The sequence below is a fragment of the Nuphar pumila genome, chromosome 16 (assembly GCF_984573655.1).
Source record: "Nuphar pumila chromosome 16, dmNupPumi1.hap1.1, whole genome shotgun sequence".
Classification (NCBI taxonomy): Eukaryota; Viridiplantae; Streptophyta; class Magnoliopsida; order Nymphaeales; family Nymphaeaceae; genus Nuphar; species Nuphar pumila.
In genome coordinates, this window is record NC_143264.1 from 70,108,424 (window position 1) to 70,114,764 (window position 6,341).

Genomic DNA, 6,341 nt, shown 5'->3' on the forward strand with positions numbered 1-6,341 from the left:
GGAAGGAAGGCTTGACATTGGGAGTCAGAGTGCTAGCAGAGAGTCGATCACAAAGCGGTATTGCATGCGCCTGTCCTCCAAATCCTCCTGAAAAAACAGTGATTACAGTCCATTTAAGCGATTCAAGGAGTTGTTCGTAGCGCCTTTCAGGAATGAGGATCTTTGGCTTGCGGTTTGCAAAGCTAATCTTGAAGGACTTGATGTTGGGATAAACCACCAACGTGGTGGTCACGATGTGGGTAACGCTCCCTCTCTTAAAGGTGCTCCTTCCGTTAAACCTGCACAAAATAAGGAGGAATGGTTACACAACTGTTCCCATTTTTGTGTCTATAAAAAGGGGGTTTCATGAGCAATCCCATATAGAACAATACAGAAAAATAGCGAAAAACACAAAAGGAATAGAGGTTTGAAATCTCACCTTTCATCCGGTGTTTTTCCATCCGGTGAGAGAACGATGATCCTGCTCACCGACTGCATCTGGTTGCCTGCGCTTGTGGAGGGTAGCAGTCTGGCTGAGGAGAGAAGCCCCCCTGCTCCAGTCACCACCAATGGTTTTCCCTACTCTGGTCGTCACCGCCAGCCACCGATCCTGTTTCAACGATGGCTGCAACAGGTACTCTTTTTCTACCGTTTTCTGTTTGTGCGCAGGCAAACCAATCCAACAATGGGTTATGGGCCCACACCCCGCTTCCGCTGCGGGCTCAATGGATTTTTTCGGCAACTGTCGCCATTGGTCAACAGTGTTTTCTGGCGACTGTCGCCAAGAGGCGATAGAGTTTTTTTTTTCGGCAGAGAGGCATCGCCCCGGGGCGATGTTGGTGGATGTCGACAGTAGGTCGCCGTGGGGCGACATGGTGTCGACAGCAACAAAAAAAACCTGCTCGGGTCCTTTACCTGTAGCCGTCGGGCTGCGGGGTTTTCTTCTCGCTGACTGCCTGTAGGATGCCATGGATGCATCGTCGAGAGGAGGCATCTTTCGTCGGCTGCTTTCTCCACCGCCGACCGTCCGGCGTCACGCGACATCCAAGGTGACAAAACCCCTTTTTTCAACATCCTTTCTTCTTTAGGGTGGCAGGTTTGCCGGAGATGCTTCGATGGCGGGGCTCCGGTGTGGGTCGCTGACAAACCAAGAGGGTAAACCCTCATGTTTTCTCAGAAAAATAGAAAACCCTCGTGTTTTCTGTTCTTTTTCTGATTTTTATTGGGTGGAACCGAGTCGGGTCCATTTTTGGATTTGAACCCGCCCACCCGAATTCGATCCATAAAGTTATAAGGATCGGATCTGGGATTTGGGTGGGGACCCGCTCTGTTCCGACCTGGATTAGGCTAAACCCCGGGTCAGACCCGGATCTGGCCCGGATCCAGTTAAGCCCCGGGTTAGACCCAAATCTGGTCAATACCAGGTCTGGCCCAGATCTAGTTAAATACCGGGCCTGACCCAGATCCGGTTGCAAACCGGGTCTGACTCGGATTCAGTTGTAAATCGGGTCCGACCCAGATCCAGTTCAAACCGGGTCTGACCCAGATCCAGTTAAACATCGAGTTTGACCCAGATCCGGTTAAATACTGGGTCTGATCCGGATCTAGTTCAAAGCAGGTTCGACTCGGATCTAGTTCAAACCAGGTCCGACCCTGATCCAGTTCAAACCGGGTCTGACCCGGATCCAGTTTAAAGCCGAGTCTGACCCGGATCCACTTTAAACTAGTTTTGGCCTGGATCCAGTAGGGTCCATACACTATTTGGCATGAACCAGATCAGGGACTGATTGGGCCACTTTCGAGACCGGTTCAGAGCCGTTTTTAACCGGTTACTTCCAGTTTCTCACCGGTTCTGAGATGCTAAAACCCTGTTTTCTTAAATATAAGAAAATACAGGGATTTTGGCATACAATTATAGGTTTTTTTATGAACTTTTGTTTATACTTGGCATCAGTTCATAAGGTTTAGAACCGGTTCAGACCCTTGGATAACCGGTTCGGGGCTGTTTCAAACTGGTTCAGGGTGCTTTCAAACCGGTTCTTGCTTGAGGACCTAGGGTTTTACCCATTTAAGCTTGGCTTGGGTTATAGTTCATGCATTTATTTGTAATTATGCATGCATGAATGATTGTTTAAATATTGGCATCAAGGATAACAAGATGACTTAGTGAATTCATGTCACCAAAGTGACTTAATACACATATGTTGTCAAAATTTTATACTATCATATAGTTTTAGCCAATATTACTGTTGTACTTAGATTCATGAAACGATAAACAACCCAAAGGTAGTTTTATTGTGTATGGAATTTAAGTAGAGTAGAATAAGGTAAATGTGTCAAGATACATCACAATGTGTATCCAAAGGTACCTTGTGTTGATGATTTAACTTCACAAGAACCTTAGTTTTACCGAATATGGTCGGTAGGTGAAGTGGTTTCGCGTGTCGAAGCTCTTACCAAAGTAGGAATCCGATGACCCCCTTCACTCGCCTGAAAATAAGCATATTAAGGGCCTTTATTCTTTTGCTTTTTTCATTAAAGTTTTAGTCTCGTAGGAACGTTTCTTGATGTGTCTTTTGTCGTGCAGTTTCTAGTTCAGTGATTTTAGATGGCTCAAGCTCTATACCTTTCTTGATAGATCTAACTTTAGTGATTAGAAAGAAATTGTTCTTTTTACATTAGGGTATATGGATTTAGATCTGGCTTTAAGGATAGATGAACTCACTCCCTTATCGATCAAAGCACTGCTGATCAAAAGATTGCTTTTGAGAAGTGGGAGCACTCAAATAGGCTTAGCTTGTTGCTTTTGCAATCTAAAGTAGCTAAGAATATTCGTAGTGCTATTCTAATGCAGAACAATGAGGGAATTCCTAAATGTCATTGAGACACAGTTTGTGAGTTCAAATAGGGTCAGAGCCAGTACCTTAATGTCAAAACTTATAACTATAAAAAATTCTGGAGGAAAAAATATTCGCCAACACATTTTAGAAATGAGAAACATAGCGTCTCAACTAAATGACATAAAGCTCATAATCTCTGATTCTTTCGTAGTACATTTAGTTTTAACGTCCTTACCCTTAGAATACGGACCTTTCAAAATCTTTTATAACACACATAATGATGAATAGACATTTAATGAACTCATGTCCAAGTATGTTGAAGAAAAAGAGAAGTTGAAAGGGGAGAAGGTGCAGAGTGCACATATGGCTTCTTATGCATCCAAGGTAGGACCAAGATAGAATGCATTTAAGAGAAATGCTAGGATGAAGCCAACTGTGGATAAGTCATCCCAAAGCAAGCAATCTGACTCTGCTTCCATAAAGTACTTCTTTTGCAAGAAGAAGAGACACCGGAAGACAAATTGCATAAAGTACAAAAAGTGGTTGGAAAAGAGAAATAATTTGTCATTTGTTTCTCACGAATATAATTTATTACAAATTCTTGAAAATAGCTGGTGGATTGATTCTGGTGCTACTGTTCATATTTCCAAATGTCTACAGTTGTTTCTGAGCAGAAGGGAACTAACAATGCATGAGAAGAGCATCTATTCAGGAAACAAGATACGTTCACATGTGAAGGGTGTTGGAACCTGCAGGATTACTCTGGATACAAGCATAGTTTTAGATCTTCATGATGTCTTTTATATTTTATCATATAGTAGAAACTTAATTTCAATTTCAAAGTTGGATAAATTTGGATATTGTTTTAAGTTTGAAAATTCTAAATTGTTCATTTATAGAAATTCAATTGAAATTGGTTCTGCATCAGTTTATGATGGTTTATATAGATTGAATGTGAAGATCCAAACTGAGGAGTCTCTGACTTCTTAATACTCATTGGTTGAAAATAAACATAGCTTGATAAATGATAAATCTTACATGCTTTGACATCAAAGGTTGGGTCATATATCTAAAAAGAGAATAAAGAAACTCGTAAATGAAGGGATCTTGAAATTTCTAGATTTTACCGACAATGGCCCATGTGTTGATTTCATAAAGGCTAAGCATGCAAACACATATAAAGAGGGTGCCAAACGCAACAGTGAGATATTGGAGATAGTTCATACGAATGTATGTGGACCATTTTCCCCTTGTTAGACAGGCAAAAAATATTTCGTCATCTTTATTGATGACTATTCTCGGTATATATATCTCTAGTTGATTTTTGAAAAATTTGATATTTTTCATATATTTAAGAAATTTAAGAAAGAAGTAGAGAAACAAACCGATAAGGTTATTAAGATAGTCAGGTCTGATAGAGGTGACGAATATTATGCTAAATTTACTGAGATGGGGCAAAGGGAAGGACCATTAGCTCGATTTCTCAAAGAGAAAGACATTGTTTCTCAATATACCATGCCTGGTAGTGCCTATCAGAATGATGTAGCTGAAAGAAGAAATCGTACGCTTAAAGAAATGATCAGAGCTATGTTGAATTATTTAACACTTCCCATAAAGTTGTGGGGTGAAGCCTTAAGGACTGCTGTACGTATTTTGAATAAAGTTCATACGAAATCTGTGCCTAAAACTCCTTATGAGTTGTGGACATGTAGGAAACCATCACTGTCTTATATGCACATATGTGGATGTCCTGTAGAGGCTAAGTTGTATAACCCCTACATTAAAGCCTTTGATTCAAGAACAACCAGTGGATATTTCATTGGTTATCCAGAAAGATCAAAATGATACATGTTTTATTGCCCATCTCACTCACCACAGATTGTTGAAATAGATAAGGCAAAATTCTTAGAAGATGGTTCAATAGGATTAAGTGCACTTCAAATCCTTGGTTTTGAGGAAGTACAAGATCCAGTTTCATCACCTGTTAAGGAAAACATCGAAAGATACCACATTATTATTCCTAATGAGGATGTGGTTGATCATTCGGTTGTTAATGCAAAAATCTAAAGTGAACCTATTGTGGATAATGCAGAAGAGCACGAACAGGATGATCAGGTTCAATCTGAGCTTGAAAAACAACCTGTTTGGAGATCCACAAGGATTAAGAGATCTGCCATACATTTTGATTATGTGGTGTACCTTCAGGAGCCTGGTGATTTCATAGATATAGATGATGACCCATTGACTTTTATATAACCTGTGGAAAGCAAACAATCTACACACTGGTTAAAAGCCATGAAAGAAGAGTTAGACTCTATGGCTAAAAATCAAGTGTAGGATCTTGTCGAGTTACCTAAGGGAGTAAAGCTTGTAGGGTGTAAATGGGTCATTAAGACAAAAAATGACTCTAAAGGTAACATAGAGAGACATAAAAAAAGATTGGTTGCTAAAAGATTCACCCAGATGGAGGGCATTGACTACAATGAGACATTTTCTCCTGTCTCAACTAAAGAGTCAATGATGATAATTTTGGCCTTCGTAGCTCATTATGACTTAGAGCTACATCAGATGGATGTGAAAACAATGTTCCTCAACGAGGATCTGAATGAAGAGGTATACATGAAACAACCTTTTGGTTTCTCTGAAAATAATCGCCTGATTTGCAAGCTCAATAAATCAATATATGAACTTAAACATGCCTTTCAATAGTGGTATATTAAATTTTCCTAAGTCATTGTGACTTTCGAGTTTATAGAAAACATTATTGATCAATGTATATACCTTAAGAAAAGTGGGAGTAAGTTCATTATATTGATGTTGTATGTGGATGACATTTTACTTGCAACCAACAATATAAAGTTGCTTTCAGAGACAAGATAGTTTCTTGCATCACATTTTGATATGAAAGATATGGGTGAGGCTGCTTATGTTCTTGGCATTGAGATCCGTTGAGACAGAGCAAAAGGTTTTTTAGGCCTCTCCCAAAGATCCTACATAGATAAGGTGTTAAAGCGATATGAGATGAAAAATTGTTCTCCTAGTTCAACACCCATATCTAAGGGTGACAAGCTGAGCCTAAAGGATTGTCCACAGAACGATATTGACAAAGCACAGATGAGTGCTTATCCATATGCATCAGTTGTTGGCAGCTTGCAGTATGCGCATACTTGTTCTCGACCAGATATTTCTGTTGCAGTAGGGGTGCTTGGTGGATTTCAGTCTAACCCAGGTTTACTCCATTGGAAGGCTGCCAAGAAAGTCTTGCGGTACTTGCAAGGAATAAAAGACTATATGTTGACGTATCATAAAGTTGATCATTTTGAGGTCATTGGCTACTCAGATGCAGATTTAGGATGATGCTTTGATAGTAGAAAGTCTACTATTGGGTACGTCTTCTTACTTGCTGGGGGCGCGATCTCTTGGAGGAGTGGAAAGCAGACGACCACTGCTGCCCACACCATGGAGGCAAAATTCATAGCATTGTACGAGACTACTTCGCAGGCTATATGGTTAAAGAACTTC